Below are 20691 nucleotides of genomic sequence, written 5' to 3' on the forward strand. Positions count from 1 at the left end.
CCTATCTGCATCTGCAGAAGCACCATACCTTGTGCTCGCTTTGAGAGCATGGTCCTGTGTGCCAAGGTGTTTTGTGAAAAGGCATACATACACGGAGCAAGTGTGCTGTTCTCTTCTCACCTGGTGGAAAAAAAAGAAAAAAAAAAAAAAAGATTAAATAATTAATACTAGATATTGCTTAAAAGTTGTTAAGAGGCTTACTTAATAATTTTTTGAAGCTTTTTTTTTTTTTTTTTTCTAAATTAGGAATAAGATATAATTGAGCATGTCATTCTGAAGCAGCAAATAACACTTTGGAGAGAATTGGAGGAAACACGTTTCTTTGATTAAAATATTTTTCTCATTAACAGGATGTTCAAAATAAAGCAAAAATATTTGATGCACAGAGCCTGTGGCAGTATCGAGTTAACGCTGGCGTGCTCCCGCATTTTACCTCATGTTTACTAATCAATCAGAAAAGACTCTTGCCGGCAAGAAAGGTCACATCTTCCATCACAAAACAGAAACTTTTTGACAACAAACAATTGGAATTTCACCGTTCTGTTTAATATGGATTCTAGCGCAGAGAGTTAAAGCCCCAGACGGTGGGAGGGGGGGTGTGGGATTCGGTGAGCATGTAGAGCTGTGCTCTCCAAATGTTCACTGCTCCATACTGTGCGTATGGAGACTGCCTCACTAGCATCGGTATACGATGCCGTTCTTCGAGTCCCAGAATCATTTAGGTTCGAAAAGACCTCTAAGATCAAGTCCGACTATCAACCCAGCACCGCCAAGTGGTGTCTCAGTTCAAATTATTTGGAGGAGAGGCCAATCCAGGTGGTGTTTGGGTAGGTACAGGTGTGCATTTCTGACTCAGACGGTAATGGTCTGGGCTGTGATGCTGCAGGAAGAGCTGGCCTATGGACCGTGTGAGTGACAGACACCCAGAGAGTGTTGGGCAGTGCTCCTCCTTCCAGGACTCTTAGTTTTATCTCAGGATAGAGACAAATCCTCTGGGTCTCTACCATGACCTTCAAGTTTCTGTTCTTTTTTGTTCTTCAACATTTTTTACTGACCTATATCTTGATAAAGTGAATTTTCTTATCCACTGGAAAAAAAGAAAAAAAAAAAAAAAACTCTGTTTTCTCAGATAGAAGATACGGCCTGATTGTTTCACAAGCAAAACAATGCACATATTAAAAGCTCTTGAAAGAGCTGGCGTGGAATCAGAGAGGTGATTATGAAATGTCACTGATTCTGCCATTTTTCCTTCCCCTCCACTTGCTGCCCAGGCATCAGCCACCTCCAAGGAGTGTGCTGGGTGGTGACAATAGCAGGATGCAGTCCCACACCCAGCCGGGATTTACACCCTTGGTCTCCTGCAGAAATCATTGGTATGAAAAGATGCACACGTTGCCGGCAGCTATAGCACATATTGCATGGCATGACACACACATAAGTGAGATTAATATGAGTTCTGGGCATCATTAGCTCAATTAAAACTGTGATTTTTTAGTTCAGACCTACAGGCCATTGCAGAGAAGAGTAATCATAAGGCAGAAATGAGTTCCCTAGTTAAAAATTAATTCCCTAGACTAAAAATATAATCAAACGATGTCTACAGTATTTTATGAAGAGCTGAGAGGATAATAAAATTTAAAGCAGTGCAACATTTGCATTTTGTTCATTTCTATCCATATTTTTCCATAGACTGCCTTTCTCTGTGCCTGTTAATCATATGCACTGCTACAGCCCTGGCATTTTAAGATCACTCTTCACATCAAGATTGAAAGGAAACTAATTACAATCACATTTCAGGGTGGTTGTTTAAAGCTGGTACAGCACTGACTACAGCACAGGAGCCTTGACCTTTATTTGTAAGCATGGAAATAAGGTAAAGATGAAAGATTGCTTTTCTTCCAGCTCATGTGCAGGGATCAGGAGGCCCTGTGGAGAAGCAGAGAGGTGGGAAGTCCCCACACAATTTTTTTCCTCGCCTCCTCTCCTGTGCTGGCAGCAGAGGCCAGTAGTGCTATGCAGAAGCTGTGCTCCGCTGCAGCGAGAGGTGAAGGAAAGCACCACGTATTTTGCAGCTCCCTCGGGCTGCTGAAGGAACAAGCAGTGAATTAGCAGACCTCCTCAAATGTCCCCCTCGTTCGGACCCCAGCCCTACTCTTTTTAGTCTATCGGTCAATGACAAATCCTTCCCTGGGGCTGGGCACAGGCACAAGACCATCAGCCCGGTGCTGCATGCCGTGCTTACGCGATTATCAAGGTACCAATGTGCATGGGCTACCCATGAGCAAGAGCTGCAGACAGTACTATCTTTTCTGCTGCTCACATTATGGCTTAGTAGCAATAATAGGATCTGCGTGGATGCGTCAGGGGAAGAATAAGGACCCCTAACCCGAGGAAATACAGGTAATCCTAGTGTTGTCTCTAATTTCATTAAAAGCAATTGCATATAGAGCATGCTGAATGGCAAATGTACCCAGTAGGTTTAACCTTTCTCTGTGTCTTCACATTTTCAAAACTTTAATTTTAATATATTTATACTTAAAATAAACCAAGAGGTAGTTCCGAAAACAGGTTCAAGCCCAGGACCTGCTGGTGCTTGCTCTAAATACTCTTTTCAGTATCATTACCCAGCGATCGAAGGCTTGCCATGGTATGCAATGACCCCCAAGGGATCTTCTGGGCTCGTGTCCTCCCCACGTTATCACAGCTCTTCATCGAAACGCGGTCATTGAGGATAGACCAGCACTGAGCTGAAGCGATGCCATGTGTCAGCCCCCTGCTCTGTGGGCACTGATCGTTCTCACGTCTTGTATGAGGTGCTGCCCTCACCCTGCACAGTCACTTCATTTGCCAGTCTCCACTGGCTGGCAGAAATCACTGCAGGAGCCCCAAGGTCCAGTGGGTTTGACGGTAACATCTGCCAGGTCATTAGCATCTGCTGGTTGGAAAAGCTCTGGCTGGGGTTTTTAGCAATGAAAAGAGGGAAACCCATTTCACACCAGCCCATCACCTCACACCCTCCGCCAGGCACAGGGTGGCTGATCCAGTAGGCAAAGGACCATGCTGGTCCAGTCCATGCTGGGGATGCAGACCTGGGCGATGGAGCTGCTGGGGACCTGGTTGCAGCTTCAGCCAAGAGGCGAAGATGGTTTCACAGCTCTTCTGTGGTGTGTTCTGCGCCGGTCGGCGTTCTCTAAGCAGAAACTTAATCATGCAAATATTTACAGAAACTGGATCAAAAAAATAAAGACTAGTGAAAGCTGCTGCAGTGAACTTCTAATTACAAATCCACAAAGTGTTTATGAATAAATTTATCTATTATTTGTCTAGCTCTAGCACTGCGTATACTTTGCCTTGTACTATTACAGGCTGAAGGAAACAATATGCGGCATGAAAATGAAAACAATTTGACTTAATTATTTACACCATTACCACCCTTTTGAATTAGGCCCTCCATTTCTTTGGTATTTTGTAAAACTTAACTGGTAATTATGCTTGTTTAATTCATTTTATTTATCTACTACTACAATAAGATCAAAACAAAACAAAACCAAACAAAAAAACCCTACCAGAATGCAAAGTGCTAGCTACGTTCCCAAACTGTAAATGATGCTTTTAAGCTATTATAACAAAAATGTAGTATTTTCTACCATTTCATTTAAAGTGTGTCTGGATATGCTCCAACACTATTTAAGTGTAAACAGGAAAAGCCTTGGAGGACAAGTAATCATACTTAAATGACACAAAGATCATCAAAATAATGTTCCAAAAACATGGCAAAATTAGACATTGCAAGACAGTTTTCTTCTTTGAAGTGTTTCACCAGATGGTGAAGAGTGCTGAAATAGTAGATCTGAGAGAGAAGGAAAAACATTTCAACAGCTTTCTCATGCTAGCACCGCGTGGCGTGCACAGCTCTCAGCTGAGCTTGTCTGAAGTGCATCTCATACCTTGGCCTAATCAAACGCTGGGGCCGGAGATAATGTCAAGGTGTTGGAGTGAAGCTTGTGCTGAATCACGGTCTGGGAAATCCCTGCTTTGTTCTATTAACGCTGTCAAGCAGATTATATTCAGAGATGAGAACAAATGAGTATGTCAGCATAAGTCATTGTCGTAATTTGTGAAACTCTTAATGAGATATTTTCGGAGCTCATAAAGAGGAAGAACTATGTCATTAAATTGCTGCACAATAATTCTATTTTGATACAAAAAAGAGTTGTTTTTTATCAAAAATGACACTCTACCTCAGTGGTGACGCATCAGTGAGCTACTAGTATTTAAGTACAAGGGTCTAACAACTGTCTTAGAAGTCAATGTTTACTCATGTAAATGAAAAGATGTTTGTATAGGTAAAATGACCGTAATTGAGAAGACTTTGCACCTTTCTCACTATATATCTTCTCATCTGAAGAACTTTACAAAGTTCTGTAGGGTTTGTAAGTCTTCTGATGTCATTAGCTTTTAGCTTGCTTTATCAATAGAAATATCAATACAATTTCTAATTACTTAAAAAAAAGAAACCATTTAATTTTGTGGCTTAAATATTTATATCCTTCTCTCTTGGCTAGGGGTTTCTACTTTTAGGTATGTTGGTGATCTAACTGAACACACACACCTCCATCCATCCTTGACCTCCTGAACCTTTAATCTCTGACAATATATATTTTGGGAAATCCGTAAATGTACAAGATGAAGTATCTGGAGGTCCTGGAATCATCAGTGGTTTCTGCTGGCCCATTACCAACCTGGCTCTTCCTAGCTCCCAATGAAAGGCCTGTCATGTCCTAGGAGATAGCCATAACACTACCGGAGCTGCAAAGCTACAATGGGCACAAGGCTTATCTTCTGAAGGAGATGATTTCTCAGCAGCTAAATATGACTGGCTGGGCTAAACAATTGGCAAAGGGGTGTAAATGTACTTCCAAGCTCCCCACCTTCCAGAAATGTTGGGTTTCTCAACCGTTTCCTAGCCAACATGCGTGGCAAATCCAAATCCACAGGAAAACTCATCTTTTTTAGATAAATAAGCCTGAAATGGAAGGTGACTTCATTCCCATTTGGCAGTCATTCTACTTCCATGCTGTGCAAGGAAACAGCCTCTTATTCGCTACAGCACAAGTGTCTTTGCATTGAGTAATCATAAAGTCCTAAAAACATTCTGTCAGCACATTTCCATTATATAGAGATAACACCAAAAGATAAAGTAAAATCCCACACTTTCAGTATATCCCCATTCAACGAGTGCTCAGAAGAGGGGCTGGCTAACTGGAAATCGTGAATATAACTTTAGAAATCCAGTTTACTAGTTCACATACAGCTTATGTGCTTAAGTAAAAAGCTTGTGCATAGATAATTTTCAATAGCCTGTGTTAAATGAACTGAAGACTTTAAGCCTCTTCCTTGGGGACAGATGACCATTAGATATGCAGATACTGTAGGTGACATTAACTGTCATCCCGGTCGTCATTGTCAGGTAGTTGCACTGGCATAGGATGGAAAGTGACCCAAAGTCTTAAAAATGGACAGTGCCTCCAAATGGCTGTGAGCTTGCCCTGATCCTCAATGTTATTTCCAAGCCAAATAATCTGGGAGAGCTGGGTCTCAGGGACACTCTGTGCCTCAGTTTCCCATCTGTAAAATAGTAATAGAAGGACATTTTTAAAACATTATTAGTTTTTGCCCTAAAATGGATTGCTTTCTTTTTAGAAGGGCTCTTTGAGGAAGACCAGATCTTTCTGAAAGATAATTTCCAAAGAAAACTAAACGATAGTTGGTAGCCTCTGTCTTCAGCCAGGCAAAGGCTTTGTTCTTTGAACTTAATTATATTGTCAGAATTGTGTCGTGGAGGCCGTGAAGAAGATACTTGTTTTGTTTTCAAGGAAGTCTCTCTGTGTTTGCATTCACTTTGCCAGAAGCTGCTGCTGTCAGCACTGCAGTGCCAATATGGAGTTCTTAAAACTTGGCAAAGCTCCCGTTGTGCATTTATTTTATATTCTACCTAAGTTCTAGGCAAAATATCATTTCTTGTACTTAAATACTAATGGTTTTGAGGGAGAATAAAAGCCTAGATTGAGCAGCAGACATATCAAAATCAAATCTTCTTTTAATGTGTTATGCTGCTAAGAGAAGAGCTCTGTCTCCACCAGCCGGCAGAGGTTGCTCTGATGTTAGCACTTAATCACGGAACTTATTTTCAGTGATAAAGCACACGAAGGAAATCAAACCCAAATATTTAAATTATTAAATTATCTGTGAGCCAGAACTGCGAGAGATGTGTTGTGTGTGAGTAGCCTGGGATGTAGCAGTCCCTAGTCCAAGGCCTGGGGACAACCTGATGCCCAGGGGGCTTCCAGTGCCGTATCACGTCCACGGCAGCCAGGCATGCTCCAGGGGCAGCCGAGCGTTGCCAGCACATCCCTTGGCCAGCACAGCTCCCGTGCGATGGTGGAGACCGGGATTCCTCCTCCAGCGTATAAATTCTGTCACGCTGGCCCTTAAAAATCTGGGGGTTGTTCAGTGAGGAGTCCTGTTGATTTTAATTGGATACTTGAAAATAAGAGAAATAGATTCTTTGCACTTATTTACCAAACGGGATTTTTTTTTCTTTCCCAGTTATTAATTTCCTTAAATGTAAAGTGACATCTCTAAAATGAAAACAGTTTATTGCTTGCCAGGAGCAAAGCCTGCCTAATTTAAGAAATTCAGAATTAAAGCTTTTGAAGCATATCAGGGGATGTTTATACAACAATTATCCTTGCAAACGTTAGCTCTGCTCACCACAGCCTCTTCAGGCCACCACCGTTAAAGCCTGTAACCTCATTGCCAATCTTCCCCACCCCAAAACATTTCAGCAGTTGCATAAAATCAGGTCATCCTTTGATTTCAACTTTTGTATCTCCACCTAAGCATTCAAAACCATCCCAACCTATCTGGAATGTATTTGGTGCTGAAAAAAAATTTTAACTTGGTGTTTAAAATTAAGTAGTAGCGTCATTATTAATAACTGATAGCAGACAAAGGAGTGCAGTGACCTCTCCAACAGAGCATTTAAATCTTTGCACAACATGCTCTGCTTGTGCTAGGCTGGTTTCACAAACAACAGCTGTGTAGTTCGTTAACATATGAATCCCCTTGAGGTAATTTGGAGGAGCCAAATGTGCTAAACTAAACACCTCATTAAAACAGCACTTTAAAAAACAACAGAAAAAAAAAAATCCCACCCAAACCCCAAACTAATTCCACATCCCATTTTTGCTTGTGAGACGCTTGGTGGAGAATATTCTATTATATGGAACTCATTCATCTGGGTTGTTGGAAATAGGGGGTTTTTAAATCAGTAATATGGGTTTTTCTTTGCTAAGATGCACTTGAGACTAAAGTGTCTTTGAAGAGTATTCTGGTACAAAGAAGCAATTAACCGAGGACAATAACGTTTTCTTTTCCTTCCAGTTGCTAAGCTGAAGGCCAGGAGCACAGGGCTGTGCTGGCAGTTGCGCCGTGCAGGCCTCTCAGGCCCCTGTGGGCCCGGGGCATGAAGGGCCACAGCCAAAGGCCTGTGGTGGCCCCCAGGAGCTAATTTTGGCCCCCCAAAGCAGAGGGCTTTGGATGGGGCCCAGGCAGAAGTGCACACAAGTGTCCCTGGGGCCACCGCATCCCCCAGGAGAGCCATGCAGATATTTTCAGTAAACTCCTCTCTAACAAACGCTGCCACCAGAGGAATCGGCTGGGAGTCCAGCCAAGCACACAGGAGATGTACAGTGTGAAGGCACTGACAGAAATTTCTCCTCCCCTTGGTCCCACAGGCTACAGGGTGCTCAAATGCCACCTTGGTCCCATCTTGGCACCAAGAGCAACTTTTTACTATTGTTTTTTTTTTTTTTTATCTTTACTCTTCCCCGGTACTGCTGAAAAACAATATAAACTGTGCAACATTGAAGTACACATGCATACTCCATACTTTTTATTTTATAAATGTTTTATTCCTGAAGCTTGGGTAAAGAACCTGGTTTTAGGGAGGAGGGGAAAAAAATCCCACACCCACAAGCTTATTTTTGTCCATTTTAAAGCATAGCTTTGTAACCCGTTGGAATTTCCTCAAGGTTTTGTAAATATTCTTCTGAATTCCTCCCAGGTATTAGTGTGTCATCCAAAAACCAGAAAATACTATTTATTCTCTGCAGGACTCAATCCGTTCTTCTTTGAAATCCTGCAGGTAACTGGTTCCCCCCCAGGGTAATCTTTCATACTTCAATAGGCACGTACGTATGTGTGAATTCAGTCAGAATTGGTATTATTATTATTATTTTTTTTTACATTCTTATTTCTGTGTTGCTGCCAGGCTTTGGACAAGTGCAGTTTGGAAAACTCTATTCCCTCTGCCAGTTTTATAAGAAAATCCCATGGCTTGGGGATTTTTCATGGGTACACTGAGTGCAACTCACACGTGGACTTCCATACCCACTCTTCCAACCCCTGCTATTGTTTTTCCATGGTTTATTTTCCCGTGTTCAGTACAGTTATACCTGTAAGAAATGTAAATGTTCTGAGCACTTTTTCTTCAGCATAGCTTTCGGGTTGCTAAATTTGACTTTAACTCTTTCTTTTCCCATTGGTGTTGCTTTCTAACCTAGCTACAAGTTTTGTCTAATTTTTAGAGTTTAGCAGCTCACATCTGAGGGTACCAACAGCCTCCTCTATATGTCCTACAGTAAATGCAGGCTGTGCTCCTTCCCTTAGCAGGCTTGGTATATCACAGTTTCTAAAAGAAACTCTTTCTAAAAGAAACTGTGTGATAAGCTTTGAGGTAGTCCAAGCTGTGCCATTAGCATCTTCACTCCTTCCCAGCCTCTGGGCATGGTGCGATCAAGCCCACTGATTTTTAAAAGCTGGTACATTTTGTGGGTTTAAATTGAGCTCAACAGCTTCTCGAGTGGCAGCTCCTTCATCCACCCAACGTCCAGCAGCTTCTCTCTCAGTTTGGGGAATTATATGCAAACAACAAATTGATTTCTGAGAGACTTTTTCATAGAATTACCATAACAACAAGCACAGTCATTTGAAGTGTGCCAAAAATTCAGAGTTTCCAGTGGGTTTCTGAGATGTGACTTAAATTGTTCTATTCCCGAATTTGTGGTAGACACACAATGTTTTGCAGCAGCTTTATAGGGACTTAAGAATCCATCTCACTGCCTTGCAGAAAGCCTGAGAATTGCAACTACAATGTAAATCATTAAACTGTAAGTTTATTGGTAAGCAAAAATTCCTTTACATATTTGTATTTTCTACAGCATTTGCATAATATACTATTCAAGAACAAGAGGGCTCCAAAATATTTCTCTGTTTTCATTTAACTGGAAAGTCTGTGATATGTAGCTATTTTATCTAAGAATGCTTTTTTAAATCCTTCTTTCATTGCTATTTTTCTGATGAATAAAAAAAATAAAATAAAATAAAATGAAAAAAATCCCCAGAAAACAGAGAGAGAAGACAGTAGAAATCTTTGTGAAGAAGCAGTTCCAAAGTCCACTTTATTTACTGAAAAGCTATCATCTTGGATCCTAAGAAAGCCCAGAGATTCAACTGAGCCCATCGTACTGCTGCAAGCTTAGGTCATAACTGAACTGAAAACAAGAGATTCAGATTATGTGCTTCCCGAGAAGTGTCCAACCTAAGAGAAGTGGATAAACATGAGAGAGAACACTTTCCCAACTTAGTATATCTCCAGATTTCCTTCTTCACCACATACCAGATTAGGATAGAATCACTGAAAATTCCTATATATTCCTTGTGCTCTAATATAACCTCCACTGCTTCCTGTGCAGTCACTTCTGATTTAGGCTGAAAAGGAAGACTTGTTTCAAGGGATGCAGAAAGTTTGGTTGTCCACACAAAAACCATAATGACTCGTCATTTATTTTATACCTCGAGGACAGATTTAGCAGCTTGGTAGTCTAACAGCCTGCATAGAGAACCCTGTCCACCACAGTTGGACGGTGATGTTGCCTGATTCTTAGAAAAGTCCATCTGCAAAGGCTATGCTGGCCTGCTGGAGCTATACAAATCAGTTTTCTGTAATTCCGTGGTGTTCCTATAGCCTGGAAGTCTGAAAAGTTCTTTCTTTCTATTTTTTTTTTTTTTTTAACTAAGCTCCCTGTGTGTGCTCCTCATGCCCATTTCTGCCATTTGTCTGTAGTCAGCACCACCGAAGCACAGCTTACTCTCCCTTGATGGATAAATTTGATTCTGAGCTACCCTGCCTTGCCCTGGAAGCTGTAATTGCACTTGAAGAGTTTCTGCTCCTGTACTTAACTGTGATTCTCCCTTTGTGGCACAGGGAGCAGATAGCCACAGAACTAAGTGTGCACTCGCATGTCACACCAAAGTTAACCATCGACTGTAAGTAAAAGTCTTTTGAGAGCAATGAGATTCTCGAGAAAGAGCTCAAATTACTTTTGTATTGCCCAAAAGGTATAGAGACTTTTTTTTTTCTCTTGTGTGTTTTGAAAGGATCACAACTTTGTCCTAGGGCCTAGACAGTAATTTACAGACACTCTCCCAGTGATTTTAAAAATAAGCAGGATAATTATTAGGAAATAACTATCAATTAATAAATCTATTCTTAAAATAACTAACCTTTTACCTCACGGGGCCAAATTTAATTGTAGGAATACTTCCACCTTAAGAAGATTAAAAATATCATTTTTCTGGTATTTATTAAAACCAGTTGCGTTGTTCATAAAGTCCTATTTTGTATCTCTTTATATCTCTGAAATAAAAGCGCTAAAATATTTTTAATTACATGAGAAACATGTAAATTCAGACCATAAGACAAGCAGGACATGTATGCATAAAATTAAAAAATAAATAGAGAATTAAATACTTACAAGTTGTTCAATGATGAATTAAATAAAGGTTCAAATACAAGCTTTCCTTGCCCTCCCTGCTCAAGATTTACACCACTAATCAGCCAGTTTCCAAATCCTTAATATACTAAAGCATTTGCCTTTAAGGCAGCAGTAATTTAAGACTGCTATCAAAATGAATGTTTTTCCATTAGGCAGAATAATTATGTCATATATTCTAACAGTGGCTTTGGACTTAAATCTTTTTGGTGAAGGAAACTGTCAGTCAGTTACAATTTGATCAAGAATCTTGATCAGAAAGCACTCCACACAGGGCAAGCAGATAAAACGTGACTTCTCTGCATCTCACATTAACTCAAGACCATTCATGAAAATTAATATTGACATGACAGGTCACATTTGGTCCTACAGATCTAGTGCATTTTGAGGAAGATATTTGAATATTTATTTATGTTTGCTAAAGCCAGCATCAGTACCTGTGCAAATTTAAAGTCTTCAAATCTGTACATCAGAACTAACTCATACATTTTACTGTGAATTTTCAGGGGGCTATGGGATTGTAATTGTGAACACAGTAAATCTTTACAGTCCATGATTACTTGGTTGTTGATTTTGAAGTCCTTGGCATACACAAGACATGCTTTACTGCCCCTGATGCTTACAGAACAAACACTGAGCATTTCTGCTTGGGATGTGCTTCAACATTCACCCCAAGACAAGAACTTAGCACAAGTGGAAGGGATCAATTTTTTGCCTGGCTGGTGTTATGGAGCATTTGAAAAGATAAGATTTGCCTCATTTAACCAAAACTTGCACTTAGCTAACATAAAGCCCCACCTCGTGCAATTAGGTACAGCCGTGCAGGGAGCCTGAGCATCAGATTGCTCCCACAGTCTCTATCTTTGCACAGTATTATCTTGAAAAAATAATTTGACCTTCCTGTGATTTAATATCTATTTATATTTTCTTTGTGTGTGTGGGACACCATCCCAGGCAAACCCAGGCTGTCTCTGCAGCCTCTTCCCAAACCACTTTAAAATGTATAGGTATTAATATGCATATGCACATCTCTCTTGGAGAGTGAGACTTGACACCTGGGCTTGTTCTGCCACATTTATAAACCATCACATAGGATTTTTTCAGTCATTACTAGTTAGTCTTATGTCTCATCAGAGGACGTCACCTCCCAGTGACCCCACTCTGGGTACCAGCTATGTTGTTGGCGTGAGAGATCTGGATTGCTCACATGCCAAAGGAAGAATCCCAGGTGTGCGGGAGAGCTGAGACAAAGGCTCAGGAAAGAAATGGAGCCACTGACATTTGTACAGATCTCTGTGCACAGTATGGCCAATTAGCTAATAACTGTCTAGCCTTCCCATCGGAATGTGGTAAATGCAATCACTGCAAAGTGCTCATTGACATCTGACCCAGTGAGTGCAGCTGACCCACTGATAGACAGTGCACTCTCAAATGTCAGGGTCATAAAACATGGTTTACCTCGCCTGAAAGCCCTAATGGCTGTTAGAGCTGTAAAGCCTCATTCAGAGATGGCAAATCCCTCACTTTTTTCTATCACAATTCTGTTCTTCTGGTCTTCAGATTGCAGCCTGCACAGCTCCGAACAGTGCATGTCCACAGACCATGACCCTCAGCTGCGACTGCAGTCCTACTGTGGCTTTGCTATAGCTGCTTCATGTAGGAATACCATGGAAGATGGATCTAGCCATCATCACAGCTGTTATTGCCCATATAGGCTTGATTAAAGCTAATAACAGTGTGCCTACATCTGGTGAAAATGATATAATTTTCTGGGGAATATCAGTCATACTACTGCACAGGCACACTTGTCCTTGTGCAATGAACTCATGCATTGTGCAGTGCCTTGCAATGTACGACTGTACTAGGCGGAATAATCAATGAACAAAAATTATACGTAAAGAACACTTTGATATTCTCCAACAGGTTATCAGATTTTTTTTCAGAAAAGCAAACCTATGATGTGGCATACCCATCTAGCTACACTCTATTTGCTCTGTTGCTGGGAAAACGCTATTAGATATAGAGCCTGAAATTCCATTATGAATAGGGATCCCAGTTATCTATTTGAAGGCAAACTGTGGAAAAACACCACTAGAGGTCACTCAAAATTAATTGTTACCTAATTAGCACAGTTTGACCCTAAATTTTAAGATATTCAACCACTTTGGTATTTAAAGCATTTTCAACTTTGACTCTTCAGCTAACCATGACAAAACTCAGAACGGCTGCAGACAGAAAATATTTTTCAGTTCTCCCCTCTTCTGACTCCTTGCAAGATTCCTAAATCAGCTTTGCACTTGCCTGTGGCAGTGGCAAATTGTTCTTTCCTCAGCAATGAGCTTAGTGATGCTTGCGGTGATGAACCTCTAAAAGTGTTGGATTTAGAGACATTCAGCCCTAGCTATGTTATCTTAAATATCTGGTCACCCATTTTGAAAATTGGACTAAAATGAATTGCACAAGTGAGGGAATATATAGGAAAAAAGTCTTTAATGTTTCCAGGATACTAGTTCTTTTTTTTTGTTTTGTAAATTTATAACTACTGCTGCATAGAAGAAAAAGTACATCTTTTTATAACAATTGCTTGACTAACTAAAAGAAGTGAAAAGCAAAGTTTAAGCTTGATTAATGGGTATGTGTTGAAATATCTCTGCATGTATTTAATTAAAAGCAGATGTTCTATTTGCAGGGCTTTTTCCATAGTCTGTGGTAATGATGATAGCAATTTATTTGCCAAACACAACAGGAAAAGGAATATCTAATTAGTACGTTCTATAAGATTAAGGCCACCAACTGCTGGTGCATATGCATACATCACCTGAAATATGTAATCAAGCACTCAGGGAACTGAGCCCTCCCATTGCTTAGTAGATAATTCATGGTCATTCATAGACCAGAGTGAGGAGACATTCACTTCAAATGCAGCTCCGTGTAGGAAAACTCTTGGGCAGCCAAGCTCCCATGAATGATGCTCTATCAGAAACGACATGCTCTTATTTCATTTCCCATTTCAGGTTACTGATGGTGCTCGTCTCATCCCCGCCCCTTGCACTCAATTTAATTGACAAAGGGGGGGATTAGCTAGTCAGCTTATCAATATGTGTGAACATGACAACCGTAAAGAATATGGCATTTTCATGAAAAATCATTTAATAGCCTCACAAGACCAGCCAGAAAGGGTGTGCAGCATGTGTGCAGCTGAGGAAAAAAAAACTTCAAAGCACTGTAACATTAGCAAGAAATTTATCAGAGGCTCCAGTATCCTAATTGCTTCATCAAGGTGATAAATAAATAAATAGATCATGAGCATCTGAAGAGTTATACGGCTTCTTTCTCCACTTTCATGAGAGATTAATCTTGCAGGGGTAGAAAGACAGCCACAAAAGAGCATACTCATAGTCTCAGCTAATGGAATTTGGATACAATTATCATTTTTTTTAAATTGTGAGCCATCCTCTAAATTTCTGCACAGGAATTCGGTGAATTAAAAGAAAATAATTCTGCATTTTTTACCATACCTTAAAATCTGTAGCTGCTGAATAATAAGACATACTTTTTCAAGGTGTTCAGTTTTCCCAGCCTTCCTTCATCTGCAGACTGTCCTAGAGACAGCAACTTTCTGGTTGCCTCTGAGGTAGCACTTAGTTGGATGTGGACCATTTAGCTAGACTTTCATGGCATCCACAAAGATTCAAGCTATATTTAAAATAATCAAGAGGTCCTCAAACAAGGCATATTGTTCATGCCTTCCCCTTCCTAAAAGGGGATAGATAAAGAAGAATAAGTGCTGTTTAACAAAAATGCTACTAAAAAAAAAATCTTATCAGAGCACCTCCTTCAGAAAACCTCTGCTACTAGAACTCTTACTCTAGAATGAGAAAAAGTGTTACTGAGTATAATTACCTACTCCCCAATATGCACAGAAATGCTTACTGAACTGTAATCATGCAACAAAACATATTTTATAAGTCAAGGAGCAATATGATAGTGATCAGCCAAAGTTTTGAGGGTGACATGGAGAAATGGAGGAAGGGGCTTGCATTTATTTCAAAATAAAAGGCTCTAATTGAGGGTAAAAAGCCTACACCAAAGAAAAAATGGAGTTTATACTAGAGACCAATAGTTGAAGAGTCTTACTAGAGACAATAAAAATCAGGTGGGTTCAGCCAGAGAAATTTCCATTCATTTGCAAAGAAAATTACAGCTTTTGATATGCAAATAGTTATCCAACTCCAAAAGTCTTGAAGATCAGCTACCTAAAGCCAGCAGTTGCCCCAGCTGGTTTGCCAAAGAGCAATTTTTGATAATTATACATCCCTTGTTCCCTCATCAGTCTATGCTTCTACTCATTGTTACACTAGCAACTATTGTGAAATATTCTTAGTTGGGGCAGAAAAAAGTCCTATTTCATTTACTGTCAAAAAAAAAATAAAATAAAATAGTGACCCACCAGTAGAGAAAAGTTCCTAGCAAGATTTCTACCCAGCTTACCCAGCTGCCACAGTTTTCAAGGGTTTCTTCTTCCCCCTACAAACCTGCCTTTTATTCTGTATACCTCATCATCAGAAAGCTGATTTCCAATTTGTGACATCTTCTAAATCCCAACCACATGAGCCTCCTTCTCTCAATCCCCTGTACAGACTTAACCCAATAATTAGAAAGTAGGGGGAAAAAATAAACAGAAAACAACAACTAAAATCTCTTTTCTTGCAAAAAAATACACACAGATGTTTTTTACCAGATACATGCATTGGATAATGCAGTCTTTAGCGACACAATTTTTTATCAATCTGATTTTAAAAGCATTGAATGCTAAAGAATAAATATAGGCTTTCTACAAATTGCTAAAATCTTCATAGAGGTGTAAAATTACTATATATACTGTGGGGTTTAGGTGTTCTGATTTTTGCAATAATCCAGTAAATGCTCAAGCTTTGCTTCAAAATTACTACTGATAGCTAGAGGATATAAAACTATTCTGATGTATTAGCGAAATTATAAAGCAGAAGTCACAGAAGGCATTATAATTGTATGTATGGAGATAATGAACATCTGAACTCATAAGGCATAAGTCTTTTATTTTAAAATAATACATAAACTGGTAGAGCAATTCTCTAAAACATATAAAAATACGGACAGTTCATTTAAAATGGCATTGTCGATCCAGTCTAAAATCATAGATTGAACATGATAGCAAATGTATGTGATACTAAAAATATCCTATATTACTGAATTTATACTCTTTTCACAAACTCTGCTATGGTAATTTCTGTTGCTTATATCATGATTTTCTTGGGGAACATTGTAACCAGAACTGCTCTGAGCTTACATTTTTGTGCTCTTCCTGGTGAAGAGGTTCAAATGTAAAAAAGGAATTCTTTCTTTTAAAGAATTGGTTTTGACAGAAATCTATTAAATGAACCAATTAACAGAACATGTTTCGTAGCTAAGCTGAAATATGATATAAGAAGATTCAGCTAGAAGTAACAGAGTTGTAGGAAATCAGCATAGCAAAACTCAATATCAAAATGCAAAACCTTAAAAAAGGTCTCTCAGACAGCTGGTTGGACCTGCTCAGCATTGCCCTTGTGTACTCCGAAGCACTGAGAGGTGTGTGCCCGAGTGGCCTGGCCAAGATCACTTTTGTGTGGTAGAGGGCAAGGGATATTGCTGACATCCTCACTTACCTTCTGGGTTCTTTTCAGTGAAGACAACAAACTAATTCTGGTTGTGCCTTTTTTACCCTTTAGAAACTGATGTTGGCCAGTATATTTTGTCTCATAATTTTATGGTTCCATTTCTGTTCTTTATCTTCCTATCACCTTATTTTTGTATCAGTTTGGTCTCCATCTTCTGTAGCAATTAAAAGATGTAATTCCTTTAACCTCTTTTTTTTTTTTTTTCCTGGTGCATTGTCACACACACATTTCTGTTCCCCCACATTTATAGCCATAGCTAGCCTCTGCCTGAGCCCATAAAGTCATTAAATCCCAGCTTGCCTTACTCTGCACTTTGTTTTAGTTACTTTTACCATGATGGGTTCGTTAGCTGCATGCACATTTTTCAACATACACACCATCCCCACCCAGCATTGCCTACTTTAAGTCCTGGAGACCCACGAAGGCTTCAGGAAATTCAGAAGGGGATTGTTCTGAGAGGGTGCACTGTGATCACTATTTTTTTTTCTAGCATCACACCAGGAATACAGGATTTTAGGCCAAGTCTTTCATGCCGGTTGCTGTGGAGAGGTCCTAGAAGTGCCTGGTTTTTGCCTGCAGATTTCTTTTGCCATCACGCATGGTAAATCCTGGAACTGCTGCTCCTTGGAAGCTGTCCCAGACAGTGCACATAAGGGAGGCTGGGAGTCACACACTGGAATCAAAACCCTTACATTTAGCGACACAGTAGCCTCAGAAGATGGTAAGAAAAGAGGTGCTTGGCTAATATTATCTGGTAACGTGAAGCTCACTATGGATTAGATGGCCTAAATGTGTCCAGAAAAGAAGCCATAAGATTGGATTATATTGGTCTGAGACACGAAGGATTAGTGAAGAGGCAGCCTGACAGTGCTGCTTTGTTGGTTACATACATCCAAAGATCTTGCTCAAGAACTGTGTGTTTGTAAATGAAAGGAGTAATTTGGAGCTAAGTCATTAAGAATGGCTTTGGGCATTTCTCAGTGCCTAGAACTGGAGTTTCCACATCTGTGAACACACTAGCAGGTATTCACCAGGTGTTGTGTAAGGGTTAGAGGTGGCACTATTCTCTCAGAGAGTTAACCTGTAAAAATCATAACCCAAGTCAAAACATCCCCAGATCTGGGCAAGAGAGCTGGGTGTGTGCAAGGCGTGCAGGTCTCCTGACCTGCCTAATTCTGGTGCTCAGGCAGCTCACAGGGAGGCAGAGACTGGGACCAAGAGACTGATCCAGAACTGTGGAGCCTAAGCAAACACTTCCCATGATTTGTTATCTCTGAATTAAAGTTTTTGTAGTCATTAAGATGACAATATACACCACCTGCAGGTGTGCCTCTTTTTCACATTCTTTGTAACATATCTTCCTTAATCTTTTGCACAATTCTTTCCCCAGACCTGGCAGTCTGAATGGGAATGGCAATTTGCTCCTCTCCCAGCTAATTGGAACTACAGCATAGAAATTTCACAAGAGAAAAACTGATGAGCTGGCTGCTCCACATCTGCTCTGTTTATCTCCATTTTTTTGCATTTATTCTGTCTAGTCTGCTCTGTTAAACTGCCACTCATCTCCTGGGGACACTTTCTCTACTTGACAGCTAGTAGGACCATCTGACTTCCAGTCATCTCCAGTGTGTGCTTTCAGGTCCTGGGGCTGAGACACACCATCTGGAAGCTGGACCTGTGGACGAGGTGGCTGCTCAATAAGTGCTGTCGAGTTATGGACCTCTTCATTACCATCTTGGCAGCTGTTTCTGTCCTTGGAGAGGTTCACAGCTAGCGAAGGAGTGATGCCCTCCTTTTGCTGACCTATTTCCTCTCCTTGTTCTGGAGGAGCTGGTGGCTCAGTTGCCTCTGTGTCACCTTAATCAACTCCATTTATTTAAGGATCTTAAGTCACCTCATATGAAAACCTCGGTGATGGAGGTATCACACGGCTTTCCTTATTAGTCTACATATCAGATTTTGGCACTTCTTCCTGTAGTGGTGAGTATGGGCTCCTACAAATCCCAGAATGCAGAGCTTTATAAGAAAAATACTGGACAGAATAATTTCCTTTTACTTTCAGTAATTCTGAAAGTGGGCCAGAAATCTCTCTGATGCAGAGAGATTCGAAGAACCGATTTTTTTTTTTCTTTTTAATTATCTTATACTGAAGCAGTGGATGCTACTTTTGTTGCAGTAAACATTATGAGAACATTAAAAGGGTTAGGAACTTAGCTAGGCCTGAGAACAATTAGAAGCCCTGCTCTTTCGTACTGCTCTATCATACCACATTTCTTTCTCATTTTTATTTGTCTCATTAAAATACTAACTTATATAATTGCCTCATTCCTATAAATTTGCAAGGCAATAAATTGAATTAGAAAGCTTTTGCTCACATGCCTCAGAAACACTTAAATTATATAAAAATATATGTAAATCAGACATGCCTCTCATACACCTAAAGTGACACGTAGCCACATTCAATTCATGCACTGTAAGCTGCTAAAGCTCCAAAATGTAGTAAAAATGCAGAACACAAAGGAAAAACATACCAGCCTCTTTAGAAAGCTGTGCATATCATTGGCAAGGGCTGGTTTGCATTAGTGTTTTTCAGTTCTTTGACTGATTTGTTTCTTAGGTGTAACAGCTGCCTACAGGTTGTACCTACATAAGCGAATCCAATGTGACACGAAGCCAGAACATTGCAGTACGTTGCTTCTTGTACTAATAAATATTTAAGTATACAACCTAGGTACTTCTTTAGCATCAGATCCTTCTCTGTTGCAACTGGCAAAAAACAACTTGCAAATTTCTGTCCAAAAAGGAAAATAAAAAAGGATGTTGCTAAGCTTATGCTAATGGGTCATACCTTTTAATTGTCTTTTGTTTTTAGTAAAATTCCAGAAACTTTTCATGTATTTTATTTCCTAATATTCAACCTTGTCCCTGTATTTATAGGTCAGCGATGAGGGAATGGGGAAAAAAAAAATGGCCATAGGCCACAATTCAAGATTGTTTCCTTGACAAAGCCCAAGTGTGTCAGCCTTTCCGGGAGGGATTGTCCTTCTCCCCTCTTTCCCCATTTGGTGTCAAGAGAGAGACTCACCTAGCTCAGACCCCAGTGATGCTCACTAGCAAAATGTCCTAGATCCAAATGGCAATGCCAAGATATTTTATAAGCTTTCTTTATCCAATCAGTTCAGTGACTCTGGAACAAGCAATCACTGCTTTACCAGAAACCCTGAAAATAATATTTGTATAGTTCACATGACAAACAGGCATGGGCAGAATGCATTTAGAAAACCAGACAATGTTAATTGCTTCCGGAAGTGTCTAGAGATTACTTTACCTGAAAATATTTGAGTTTTTTGATGAAACCTCATATATTGTGGCACACAGACAGCAAGGCAAACATTTCATTCATTATTTCCTCTCTGGATTTTAAAATTAATCACAAAGGGAAGTAAAATTCAGCCTGTATCCAAAAAAAAGAGAACTACATATGATTTCAGGAGTCCATTTTAAAACTCCCTACCCAGCTGTGTTGGCTCGTCTGAATGGACAGCCTTCAGATTCAGTAAAGTAGGTCACAAATTTGGGATTTCTTTCACCTAGAATCTCAAATGTTTAGCTATATTGGGGAATTTCTTGTTTATATATTAGCAATTCAGGACAAAAAAAAAAAAAAAAAAAGAGGGGTAGGGGGAAGAAGTGACTCCATATTGTCTTCTAGAAACATCCTCCATCCTCAGTTCCAGAGTGAGATTTGCCTTTGGCTTCTGTGGACATTTTCTCTGAGTTAGGATAAAGTATGGGGTGTAAAAGTCATCGTATCACTTGCTGTAAATATTCTTTTCTTCCTGTCAAGAAGCTCTTCAATCAGAGAAAAAAATCCTAAAGACAGTTCCTGAGTTGCAAGGTCTTTACTGATAAGAAAGAAGAATAAAATAAAGCAATGACTTTCATGCCACAGGCCTTTATCCATCTTTATTTAATACACCAGAAAATTTCCACTGCTTCAGTTGGAACAAGAGTTGTGTTAGGCCTCACGATGGGTTTTAATTTCCTTTTTCTGGAATACCCATTTATTTTTCTCAACTGGTAGAAGAAAATTA

General features: G+C 39.9%; 1 long non-coding RNA gene across 3 annotated transcripts in view; it reads left to right on the forward strand.

Moving 5' to 3' along the window:
• The window catches only part of LOC308199621, a 54398-nt gene extending 34850 nt beyond the window's left edge, over positions 1-19548 (forward strand). For all 3 annotated transcript variants that reach the window (XR_013954744.1, XR_013954745.1, XR_013954746.1), the window contains exon 3: positions 247-19548. This is a non-coding gene — a long non-coding RNA (uncharacterized lncRNA). The remainder of the gene's footprint in view (positions 1-246) is intronic.
• Positions 19549-20691: the final 1143 nt, after the last annotated feature.

This window comes from Anser brachyrhynchus (assembly GCF_964034855.1).
Source record: "Anser brachyrhynchus genome assembly, chromosome: 9".
Classification (NCBI taxonomy): domain Eukaryota; kingdom Metazoa; phylum Chordata; class Aves; order Anseriformes; family Anatidae; genus Anser; species Anser brachyrhynchus.